The sequence below is a fragment of the Pithys albifrons genome, chromosome 18 (genome assembly GCF_047495875.1).
Source record: "Pithys albifrons albifrons isolate INPA30051 chromosome 18, PitAlb_v1, whole genome shotgun sequence".
NCBI lineage: Eukaryota > Metazoa > Chordata > Aves > Passeriformes > Thamnophilidae > Pithys > Pithys albifrons.
Window position 1 is genome coordinate 13,915,637 of NC_092475.1, and position 13,131 is coordinate 13,928,767.

The 13,131-nt window shown below is 50.9% G+C and overlaps 1 protein-coding gene across 2 annotated transcripts in view; it reads left to right on the plus strand.

Moving 5' to 3' along the window:
* Window positions 1-4,606: 4,606 nt before the first annotated feature.
* The window catches only part of ITCH (itchy E3 ubiquitin protein ligase), a 66,415-nt gene continuing 57,890 nt past the window's right edge, over window positions 4,607-13,131 (plus strand). For both annotated transcript variants that reach the window (XM_071572577.1, XM_071572578.1), the window contains exon 1: window positions 4,607-4,685. The gene's annotated coding sequence lies outside the window, so the exon portion shown is untranslated. The remainder of the gene's footprint in view (window positions 4,686-13,131) is intronic.

Below are 13,131 nucleotides of genomic sequence, written 5' to 3' on the forward strand. Positions count from 1 at the left end.
GCTCAGGGATTGGAATGGGCTGCCCAGAGAGGGGGTGGATTCCCCATCCCTGGAGGTTTTTCAACTGAGCTTGGCCGTGGCACTGAGTGCCATGATCTGGTAAAGGGACTGGAGTTGGACCAAGGGTTGGACTTGATGATCTCGGAGATCTTTTCCAACCCAATCCATTCTGTGATTCTATGAAAAGCCTTAAAGAAAAAAAAGCCTTTAGAACTTATTTCAGCTCTTCAAGCTGTTTGTTTTTGTACAGGGCTGTCACCTTGGCTCCAAACTTGCTTCCCAGGCACTTGCACCTCTCTGGCAAAGCCCCACACTGCTAACTTTTCCACACTCCCAGGCTCTGGCTGAGCACCACGTGTTGTTCTGTGCTGGAATTAAAGCAATTTCTGATGTGCACATGTACCTTGGTCAACTGCAACCACAAGTGGTTGGTTGGCATCTGCTGGGGGAAACAACTCGAGCTGTGTTCTTGCAGCAACAGAAACACTCAGTTGTAGCTGTGAGACCTTGGAGTTTATGTGTGGAAGGCAGAATGGATTTTCATATTCCTACCAGTTGTAAGAATGTGCTAAGCTTTGCACTTGCAAAGTATGTACTTTTTCCTGAAGAATTACCGAGGATATTCTCCTACTCTCTGAAAATTAAGGAGTATTTCTCTGATTTCAGTGCATGGAAACCAAACTCTCAGTCCTTTCTGTCAAAAGAGGAGCTGTATTGTAATTTCTATGCACTCACATATAGAATCATAGAATGGATTGGGTTGGAAAAGACCTCTGAGATGATCAAGTCCAACCCTTGGTCCAACTCCAGTCCCTTTACCAGATCATGGCACTCAGTGCCACGGCCAAGCTCAGCTGAAAAACCTCCAGGGATGGGGAATCCACCCCCTCTCTGGGCAGCCCATTCCAATGCCTGAGCACTCTCTCTGCAAAGAATTTTTTTCTGATCTCCAACTTCAATTTCCCCTGGCAGAGCTTGAGCCCATCGTGCCCCCTTGTCCTATTGCTGAGTGCCTGGGAGGAGAGACCAACCCCCACCTGGCCAGAACTTCCCTTCAGGTAATGCAATAGTGCATTTGGGTTAAGAAAAAATACACTGAAAAGAAGAAAGGTGTCATGTAAAAGCTTAATAGTATCAATAACTGAAATATCTGCAGTGGATACATTAGGCAGCAAACCCTTTATGGTGTGTCCCAGAGCCCTCAGTGCCACCAGGGATGCTCCAGCTGCTTGGCTGTCAGGAATTGTGTCCCCCAGGACATCCCCTCAGGCTGTGGGAGGGTTCTGGGCAGTGGTGGCAGTGCAGGAACCTGGTGCCAGGGATTGCTGTGTGTTGGTACAGAAAAATCAAGGGTGAGCAATTCAGATCTAAATAGACCCTGTGAGGCTGAAAGGAGCTGAGAATAATCAAGGCCACAGTGGCTGTTGTCTGGTAAAAGAGAAATCACTCCCTAGGAGTTCTTAGCAACTCCACAGAAGTTTCTCATGAGAACTCCTCAGGTTTCCCACAGGACACCGGAGATGTTCCTGAAAACAGTCAGGATGATTTCACCCAAACAGTGGACTTTTGAAATATGGATTATAACCAATTAAAAGTTGTGGCTTGATGGTGTGAGGTTCCATTTAGCCAACAGAACGTCGCTTTAACCCTATATAAACTGTGTGCTGTTTGTAATAAATGGCATTTACTTGATCACATTGGTCTGGCGCGTGGTGTCCTTTATTCCTCTGTGTTATTTATTGTTCACTTTAGCTGTGGGTTCTTTGAAGTGTTCCTGGGCCAGCCCAGCCCGAGGGGTGTTTGCTGAGCAACCCTCTTTCTGCTGTGTGTGTATGACACACACATTTACACATAGGTATATATATGGACACACACATATATGTGTATATAGGCAGTTCAATGCCTCCCTGACACCCGATCCTGTCAGATCTCGGAAGCTCAGCACGGTCAGCCCCGGATTAGTCCTTGGATGGGAGACCTCCTGGGAAATGCTGGGTGCTGTAGGTTCTAGTCCTGAGGACTTCACTGGCACTGTCCAAGCTCGCTCGGCCGTGGCAGATGAACCTCAGGACTGAAACGGTGGGGCCAGTTCTGCACACGTGAGCCTCACCTGAAATCCACTGTGCAGGCTGGAAGGGCACACCCACGTGGGGACAGCCCTGCCCAAACCTTCCTTCGCGAAGATGAGCCACACACATGTGTATATATATGAATACACACACACTGTGTGTATGTGTGTATGGCCAAACTTTGTGAAGGAAGATTTGGGCAGGGCTGTCCCCACGTGCCCTTCCAGCCTGCGCAGTGGATTTTAGGTGAGGCTCAGCATGCGCAGAACTGGCCCCACCGTTTCAGTCCTGAGGTTCATCTGCCACGGCCGAGCGAGCTTGGACGGTGCCAGTGAAGTTCCTCAGGACTAGAACCTACAGCCCCCGGCATTTCCCAGGAGGTCTCCCATCCAAGGACTAATCCGGGGCTGACCCTGCTGAGCTTCCGAGATCTGACAGGATCGCATGTCAGGGAGGCATTTAACTGCCCACTGTGTGTATAGAGAGTCACAGAATCACAGACTAGATGGGGTGGAAGGGACCTCAAAGCTCATCCAGTGCCACCCCCCTGCCATGGGCAGGGACACCTCCCACCAGCCCAGTTGCTCCAAGCCCTTTCCACCTTTGAACACTTCCAGGGCTGGGGCAGCCACAGCTTCTCTGGGCACCTGTGCCAGGGCCTGCCTGCAGTTACAGTAAAATCCAAAGTGAGCAATTCAGATCTATAGAAGACCCTGTGAGACCGAAGGCAGCTAAGAATAAACGAGTCACAGCTGTCTGGAGGAGTCAGCTACTCATGGGAGCTCCTCAGGTTTCTCACAGCACACCAGAGAGGTTCTTGGAAACATCTGGGATAAGTTCTCCAAAACACTGGACTTGTGAGATGATGAGTTCTACCCAACTGAAGTTTCTAGCGCGGTGATGTGTAACTCTTTTTAGCCAATAAGCTGCAGTTCTGACCCCATATAAACTGTGTGCTTTGTGTAACAAAATGTCCTCACTATGAGTCTCACAGATTTGTTGTGTGAAGTCCTTTCTCTCCGCCGAAGTTTGTTTCCTTTATTTGTCGCTATCGAACGCTGGACGGATCCCTTGGATCAAGAAGAAGATTGTTTACTTTACCTGCCCACCCTCACAACCTGGAATTCCTTCCCAGTATCCCACCCATCCCTGCCCTCTGGCACTGGGAAGCCATTCCCTGTGTCCTGTCCCTCCATCCCTTGTCCCCAGTCCCTCTCCAGCTTCCCTGGAGCCCCTTCAGGCCCTGGAAGGGGCTCTCAGGTGTCCCTGGAGCCTTCTCTCCTCCGGCTGGGCCCCCCCAGCTCTCCCAGCCTGGCTCCACAGGCCATGGAGGCACAGGACACACCGTGGATCCCAATGGATATCAGTGGGTATCGCTGGGTATCAGTGGATATCGATGGGTATCGGGGGATATCGGTGGATCTCGGAGGGTATTGGGGGATATCAGAGGACATCACTGCATATCGGTGGATCCAGGTGCCTATCGCTGGATATCAGCGGATATTGGTGGATATTGGTGGATAGCAATGGATATCCATGGATAACGGTGGGTATTGGTGGGTATCAGAGGACATTAGGGGATTATCGGTGGTTATCGGTGGGGATCAATGGATATCGATGGATTGCAGTGGGTATTGATGGGTATCGGAGGACATTAGGGGATATCGGTGGTTACCGGTGGGGATCAATGGATATCGAAGGATTGCAGTGGGTATTGGTGGGTATCGGGAGATATCAGGGGATATCGCTACATATCGGTGGATCCCGGTGGGGTATCGCTGAATATCAGCGGATATTGGCGGGTATCGGGGGATATCAGCGGATATTGGTGGATATCGGCGGGTATCGGGGGATATCAGCGGATATCGGTGGATATTGGTGGATAGCAATGGATATCCATGGATAACGGTGGGTATTGATGGGTATCGGAGGACATTAGGGGATATCGGTGGTTACCGGTGGGTATCGATGGATATCGATGGATATCGATGGATTGCAGTGGGTATTGGTGGGTATCGGGAGATATCAGGGGATATCGCTACATATCGGTGGATCCCGGTGGGGTATCGCTGAATATCAGCGGATATCGGCGGGTATCGGGGGATATCAGCGGATATCGGTGGGTATCGGGGGATATCAGCGGATATCAGCGGATATCGGCGGGTATCGGGGGATATCAGCGGATATCAGCGGATATCGGCGGGTATCGGGGGATATCAGCGGATATCGGCGGATATCGGCGGGTATCGAGGGATATTAGCGAATATCAGCGGATATCGGCGGGTATCGAGGGATATCAGCGGATATCAGCGGGTATCGGGGGATATCAGCGGATATCAGCGGATATCGGTGGATATCGGCGGATATCGGCGGGTATCGGGGGATATCAGCGGATATCGGTGGATCCCGCTGTCCCTCACGGCCCCGCCCCTCCGGTTCCGCCCGGCGCATGCGCAGCGCCGTGCGCGGGGCACGCCGGGAGCTGTAGTCCGTGCGCGACCGGGGGTCACTCTGCGCCTGCGCAGGTGGCGCCCGACTTTGCCCAGTCGGTGGCGGAGACAGGGCGGGCCGCGCCGCCATCTTGGAGCGAGGGACGGCGGAGCCGCGGCCGCGGCGGTGAGCGGGGCCGGGAACGGGGAACGGGGCACGGGGCACGGGGCTGGGAGCGGGGACAGGGGGCTGGAGAGCCGACACGGGGCCGGGAACGGGGACGGGAGGGGGTGCGCAGGGCACGGGACTGGGAACGGGGCATGGAGGCTGCGAGGGGACACGGGGCCGGGAACGGAGCACGGAGGCTGGGAGGGGACGCGGGCACCAGGAGGGGATACCGGGCTGAAGGGGGGACACGGGGGCAGGAGAGGGGACACGGGGCTGGGAGGGGACGCGGGCACCAGGAGGGGATACCGGGCTGAAGGGGGGACACGGGGGCAGGAGAGGGGACACGGGGCTGGGAGGGGACGCGGGCACCAGGAGGGGATACCGGGCTGAAGGGGGACACGGGGGCAGGAGAGGGGACACGGGGCTGGGAGGGGACGCGGGGCTGGGAGGGGACACGGGGGCAGGAGAGGGGACACGGGGGCAGGAGAGGGGACACGGGGCTGGGAGGGGACCCCGGCCCCAGGAGGGCACACGGCGGGGCGCGGGGTCCCTGCGGGCGGGCCCGGGGTCGGAGGGGCTCGCTGGGGGCGATCCCGGCGCTCTGCCCGCTCCGGGCCAGGGGCAGCTCCGCGGCCTCCCCGGCGGTCCCGGCCCCGCTCGGGCTGCAGGGGGATCCCGGCCTGTCCCGGCTCCCGGAGGCGGCCCCGACCCTGCGCCCCTCGGGCAGACGCTCCGCGGGGCTGTGCCCTCCGCAGCCCCCAGCACTGCCCCTTCCCCCCTGTGTGTCCCCCTGCGGGGCTCGGGGCCGCTGTCCCGGCCGGGCACAGCCCGGTCGGTGTGTGCGGGGGCCGGGGGCTCATCCCGAGCTCGGTGCCCTCGGTAAACACGGCCTGGGGCACCGCTCTGTTTTGGAAACACCGACAGGTTCGGGCCATTAACCCTCCCTGCGCTGTCTGTGACCTTGTGTGCCAGCGGTGCCCAGGGGAAAGCAGATGAAGGTGTTTGAGGATGCACTTGTCCGATTTGCTCTGATATCCAAGAATTCGGCTTGGTTTAGTGCTGTAATTAGTGACGTTAAATAGGCAGAGGAGCTTCTGCCCGTGTGGCATTTGGGGTGTCTGTTGTGTGCAGTCCTTTACTCTTTGAATCCCAGACTGTTCTGAGTTGGAAGGGACCCACAGGGGTCATCGAGTCCCATACAGGGGACTGAACCCGTGACCCTCCTGATGCTCCGGGAAAACCCCCAGCACGACTTATCTCTGGGGCTTACTTAGAGCTGAAGAACTCAGAAACGAGGGTATTTTAAGCTATCCTTTCCCAATATATTGCTGCTCATTTTGCTGAGTTTTGCTTTGTTTGGTCTCTGCTGCCCTGCCACTCAACCTTTTCAAAGAGACAAGGAGAGAAATCTGTGCTGATATTTGTAAGAAGACGTTCCATGTCAGGAGAGTGACTGTAGGTCCAACTCTTGCTCGTATTTGCCTGAGAGAAGGCACAGGCATTTAAGAACAACATATGACCTGTGAGCTGTTAATGCTAAAAAAATATCTTGTTTGAAAGAAAAGAATTTAAATTCTTTTCTGTCTTCCTGAGGCGAAAGTCCAAAGCAGTTCTAGTTTAATTACAGTCATGTTGCTGTTCCCTGTTTCAATCTGAGCCGGGTCTGGTGTGTATTCTTAGTTGTGATTTACCTGCCATTTCAGCATCACACTGAATCCTTTCCCCTTCAGCTGATTATTGGAATAAATACGTAGCATTCTGACCCAAAGTGGGGTTTCTTGTCTCTAAAACAAGAGCTGATACAGTACATGTGAAAGGTGATGTTGCAGTGGAAAATAACTGAGACTTCTGAGCACTAATTTTGAAAGCTTCTTACAGATTAAAGTTATTTTGAGGCTTAAGAGAGATTGAGGGGAGATTATTTACATGAATTTATTAGTTAAGGATCATCACTGCTATTTCTTCCCTCAATTTTCTCTCCCTTCCCAAAGTTCTGTTTCTTCTGTGGGGAAACACACCTGAAAGTGAAGTTTAATGTTTCTTTGTTTCTGTGTTCCACATGGTTTGGGGAAGAAACTACAGAATAAATAAGAAGACAGTAAAGTAGAATGATTCTCCTGTGGAGTTTTATTATTGTTTCTAGGACGGCCTAGCTTAGACTGCTTGAAAAGTAGGTTTCATTTTCTCTTTGTTTTCCAATCTATGCAATAGATAAGCTTTTCAACAGCATTATGAGTCACTGACAGCGTCTAAACAAACATCTTTTGTGGCTTTAAGCTGTTTAAAATAAGTGCTAAACGTGTTCAACTACACCGAAGCACTTTCCATGCAGGAAAAGCAATTCCATTTCTGCTTAAAAGCAAAGCAAAAGAACCTGCAGAGTTAGAGGAAGGAACCCTTGCAGGTGGTACTAGGGAAACTTCTGGGGGTGCTGTTACTGGTGGGGTTTATTTTTTAGCCTTTCTGTTTCGGTGTTGTAGTTTCTGTCCTCATGCTGCACTCAGCTGTGGGTGCAGGAGCTGCTCTGTGCCCTCACAGCTGAGGAAAGGGAAGGTGTGTGCCCATCCCAGGGCAGAGCTGCCCCAGCTCCTCACCGGGCTGCACTTTGCCCAGTGCACAAACCTTGAGGTGTGTGCCCTCCTCAGGAGGAGGTGGGCAAGCCACGACTGGGAGTATTCTGTTTTTCTAGTAACCTACTTTTTACTGTCTCATAAATTGAATCTTTTGAAAGGTCTTAGGGAGTCATAGAATCATAGAATGGATTGGGTTGGAAAAGCCCTCTGAGATCAAGTCCAACCCTTGGTCCAACTCCAGTCCCTTTACCAGATCATGGCACTCAGTGCCACGGCCAAGCTCACCTTAAAAACCTCCAGGGATGGGGAATCCACCCCCTCTCTGGGCAGCCCATTCCAATACCTGAGCACTCTCTCTGCAAAGAATTTTTTTCTGATCTCCAACTTCAATTTCCCCTGGCAGAGCTTGAGCCCATCGTGCCCCCTTGTCCTATTGCTGAGTGCCTGGGAGAAGAGACCAACCCCCACCTGGCCAGAACTTCCCTTCAGGCAGTTCCAGACAGTGCTGAGGTCACCTCTGAGCCTCCTCTTCTCCAGGCTAAACACCCCCAGCTCCCTCAGCCTCTCCCCACAGCACTTGTGCTCCAGTCCCTTCTCCAGCCTCGTTGCTCTTCTCTGGCCCCGCTCCAGCCCCTCAATCTCTTTCCTCAACTGAGGGGCCCAGAACTGAACACAACACTCAAGGTGTGGCCTCCCCAAGGCAGAGTCCAGGGGAAGGGTCACTGCCCTGGGCCTGCTGGCCACGCTAGTTTGGATCCAGGCCAGGATCCCCTTGGCCTTCTTGGCCACCTGGGCACACTGGTGGCTCCTGTTGAGCTTCCTGTCCCTCAGTCCCCCCAGGTCCCTCTGCCTGGCTGCTCTCCAGCCACTCTGTGCCCAGCCTGGAGCAGTGCAGGGGTTGGGGTGGCCAAAGGGCAGGACCTGCACTTGGCCTTGTTGAACTTCAGTCCTTGGGCTTGGTTGGACTGTTATCTGAGCTAATTCTGTGTACATTTTTTGGAGAGGGAAAGGTAATTTTTGCTCTCATCCCTCTGAGAGGACAAAGCAGTGGAGACCTGGGCACTGTCTGTGAGGGCCTGGCATTTGGGTTTCACTGTAGTGCAGAGTTGGTGGAGGATTGATCTTTTTCTTCATAAGATTTGCAAATTACACTGAATGGAAATGAAAGTATTGCAACCAACTGGGAAAAAGCATTTTAAAGAAGCCAAGGCCCTGTTTCATATGACCAGCTCTCAAGTTATGCCTGGAATTTCTTCTTTTACTACACCAAGGCATGGCAGGTTTTCTCCTCCTGCTCTGAGGAAACACGATACCAGATCTGGTTGCACTGGTAATTCAAATAATATTTTCATACTTGGCAGTACGTTACTGTTCTTTTGTTGGTTTTTTTTAAGTTTTATTACAGTCCTTCCATTTAGGAACTGATAATTCCTGCCTTCCACCCACCTGCCCCAGCTGTTCTCAGCTCTGCTGCTGGAGGAGACCTGTTGTTTCACTCAGGCACAGGGTTACATGTTTGCATCTGCATCAGGGACTGAAGTTGGAGCTCAGCCCCAAATGCCTGTTCTGTTCTGGGGGATTGTTAAAGTTTTCTGGTGTGGGACCTTGTTCCTGACCAAGGAGGGGAAGTTGTGTGGCTTGTGCAGATCTCGGCGTTTGGGGTTGGAGGCGATGACAGACCCTGAGATCAGCTCAGTTGGTTAAAACTTGGTTGTAACAATGCCAAGGTCATGGGTTCAATCCCCTGTGTGGGCCATTGACTGAAGAGTTGGACTCAACGATCCTTGGGGGTCCCTCCCAGCTCAGAATAGTCTGTGATTCTGTGATTAGTCTGATATGGAAACTGGAGGTTCCAGGGGAGTGTGTCAGAAGGAGCCTCCATGAGGTCTTCATGTGCTCTGCTTTCTGTTGTTTGTAGGTCTGGGTTCTTGCCACGGGTACCCTTCAGACATACTTTTTCTTTCTGTTAGCTGGATACCTGGTGATCTTTTTGAATTTTATCACTGAGGAAGGAAAGATCAGGTAAAGTTTCAAGTGGTCTTGAAATAGAAAAAGACGTGGTGAGACAGGTCTGTAACCTGGTTCTGATTTATTCATTAACTCATCAAATGGATAGCCATTTGCAGTGAAATATCCATGAACAATATAAATTTTGTGACTGGGAGCATGTTCATTTACTGAAAGATAAAATAGCCTCTTCAGTTTGTTCAGCTTCACGTGCTTGGGGTGGAACTTTTGCCTGGGCAAGTCATTCATGGAATCATAGAATGGATTGGGTTGGAAAAGCCCTCTGAGATCATCAAGCCCAACCCTTGGTCCAACTCCAGTCCCTTTACCAGATCATGGCACTCAGTGCCACGGCCAAGCTCAGCTGAAAAACCTCCAGGGATGGGGAATCCACCCCCTCTCTGGGCAGCCCATTCCAATGCCTGAGCACTCTCTCTGCAAAGAATAATTTTTTTTTCCTGCCCCTGTTGGCTTTGCTTGGCCTGTGCAGTGGGAGAAGCAAAGGAAGGCTGAGTGAGCTGAAGGGATGAACTCGGACATGGAGGAGTGGATTGTGTTAATTTTTAACATGCTTTTGGTCAGTGTCCATCCTCAGTGCCTGCTCCAGCCCCCAGTGCTAGCTGGCTTTTAATTATGTATTAGTAATCATTGCTCTTGCTGAACAGCTGGAGTACTGAGATATCCACATTTTTATTCTTTTCCTGCTGCTTTCATAAACATGTGCATGGATTCAGACCTGTTGCTCTGAGTGCTCCATTTGTGCTTTCTGGCACTTTAATTTTTTGCTCTTCCAGTGCCACGAGCTGCTGCTCTTTTGGTCTCTCTGCAAAGCAGCCAAATGGAGTGAGGTTTTTTGTATAAGGATTCATCAGCTTTAAAGTTTTTTTCTTTGGCTTGTCAGAGCCTGTATTACCTGATTATTGGATCTCTTTGATTGATTTCTCTTCATAGGACTTGCCTCTACAAGTGTGTACCCTGCATGTCTGTGTGTGTTTCATATTGCTGTGTGTATGAAAATACAAAAATACATAAATGTATAAAAATATAAATATATATAAAAAAGTGGTGGTCAATGTATAAACATGCTCATAAGGTGATAATGTATTTGGCCTAATCTTTAACTGCTGGGAAGGAGCTGCTTTCAGCTTTTTCCTCAACACCTTCCTCTCTTTTCAAGTTGGTCCCTCCAGGGCAACGCTGTATGTGAAGGGCACTTTATAAAGGAAGTGAAAGAAAAGAAAGTAGAGGAGCTCAGAAGATAAAAAGTATCATCAGCCTGACACTGCCTTGCTGTTTGTATCAATCACAGGATGGTTTGGGCTGGGAGGACGTTAAAGATGACCAGTTCAAAGGTCACAGAGCTGCTTTGGTGCTTGTCTGTGACTGACCCCGTGTGTTCTCATCAGTAATGAGGTCTGGAAAGCAGCTGCTTTTCCCAGCTGTCTGAAGAGGAATAACGTGTGTAGTGGCAACAGGGCAGAGAAGGGAAGTGCTGAAGGTTTAGGAAAACACTCTGAGCACCTCACTCTATTAAAATAGTTTCCCTAGCTGTCCAAACCAAACAGCTGTCACCTGGGTTTGCAGGGGATGCTGCCCTGAGTTACATTTCTACTGCCATTTCAGTGTTACTCATCTAAAGACAGAGGAACACTCGGGGTCCAGGGCAGGACTTTGCAGGTGATGGGCATGTGCCATTTCGTGCATGTCAGACTGAGTTTGTAAGACAACAGAATCCTTTTTGCCTTTTGCAGGCCTGGCATTTGCTGTATGGTAAAATGACCAGTTTCTAGAGCCACACACTGCATTTATTATCCATTTGCCTGAGCCAGATCTAGTTCAGGTCAATGAATAAGCTCTGGCAAGGCAGCAATGTTCTCATTGTTCTTGTTTAACTCCTGCTCTGAAATCTGGTTTGGGCAGGTGGATTTGCTCTGTGTGGAGACCTGTTGACATTGCTGGTGGTTTATTTGGATATTCTCCATGCTTTAAAGGGTTTTCACATAGCCCTGTGAGGTGTGGCATATCATGACTTTGTTCCTTTCCACCCTTCATCAGGCTCTCAGAACTGCAACACTTGAGTTATTAAAGCAAAAAATTACATTTAAGCCAAGTCTTGCTCTCGTCTGGGATGTGAACAAAATAAACTGTCCTGATGGGGATATTAGAGGTGAAAATGCTTCCAGACTAATTCCTGTTCACTTCAAAGCTGGGAACTGCCCTGTGAACTCTGCCTGTGAGTGGAGGAGACACCAACAAAATGGAATTCACAGTTTGGGGTGGGTGATGTGGGAGGTGAGAGGAGGGACTTTGTAGACAGTAATGACAGGGATGGGATCTATTCTGAGAGAAGGGCTGTGTCACAGCTGGGATTTCTCTGCTTTCTGAGATTTCACTTCCTATTTTTAAAACAGTAAACTCTCTACGTTGCATTTTTGCCTTCGTGTCTTCTCATCAGGCACAGGAAGGTTCTGATGCATCACAAACTGGGTAAAGAGCCTGAACAAAACCTGGAAGAACCACTGTCACAACTCCTCACCTGGTGTAGACTCTGGGTTTATCTGGAAGGATATTTTGCTCTTTAGAAGATCATTATAACCCTGTGGGTCTGCACTTCAGGATGTGGGTTCCTTTTTGGTTTGCCATTGGTGCCTGGACAGGAAAGCCATGAATGGGGACTGTGCAGTGCTGTGTGTTCACACTGAATCACTCTGCCTGGACATCCAAAGGATGCCAGATATATTTTTAAAAAAGTGTTTTGCAGTTATCAGGGACCCAAGACTTTTTTCCAGAAGGTTTTCAGGGTTTAAGCAGGTCGGTGAGTGTCAGTTTAGCACCAGGATGGGCACAAAGATAAGGGCAGGGCTGGGGCAGGGCATTGTGAAGGGCAGGTGGGCCCAGCCCTTCTCCCTGTGAGCTGCTGGAGTGGAACTGCCCAGCTGTGCTGCCCTGGCAGAGCAGCACCTGCACTGCTGCCACCTGGGCAGGGGCCTCTGGCTCACTGGGTTAGTTTAGTTCTGGTTTAGCAGCCAGTTCTAAACCCCTGCACAAACCTGTGGGCTCCCAGTGGTATCCCTGTGGTATGGCAAGTGTCTTGGAATTGAAGGATGCAGTTCATGTTTGCTGTGAGCAGATGGTCCTGTTCTTTTGTCCTCTTTAATGTGCATTTGTCAGTTCTTCATACAGAAGATTCAGGATGGGAAGAGTTTCATTAAAGACTTTCATTCAAGGAAAGAGATTGAGGGGCTGGAGCGGGGCCAGAGAAGAGCAACGAGGCTGGAGAAGACTGGAGCACAAGTGCTGTGGGGAGAGGCTGAGGGAGCTGGGGGTGTTCAGCCTGGAGAAGAGGAGGCTCAGAGGTGACCTCAGCACTGTCTGCAACTGCCTGAAGGGAAGTTGTGGCCAGGTGGGGGTTGGTCTCTTCTCCCAGGCACTCAGCAATAGGACAAGGGGGCACGATGGGCTCAAGCTCTGCCAGGGGAAATTGAAGCTGGAGATCAGAAAAAACTTCTTTGCAGAGAGAGTGCTCAGGGATTGGAATGGGCTGCCCAGAGAGGGGGTGGATTCCCCATCCCTGGAGGTTTTTAAGGTGAGCTTGGCCGTGGCACTGAGTGCCATGATCTGGTAAAGGGACTGGAGTTGGACCAAGGGTTGGACTTGATGACCTCGGAGGTCTTTTCCAACCCAATCCATTCTGTGACTCTGTGATTCTATGGATGTGGCCCTGAGTGAGAATCCACCACATCTTGATCCAACCCCACTGTGATCACCAGCCCAGGGCACTCAGTGCCAGTGGGGTTGGATCAAGTGTTGGACTTGCTGATCTCGGAGGTCTCTTTCAACCCAGTCCATTCTATGATTCTGTGATCAAGGTTTGCAGACTGTTA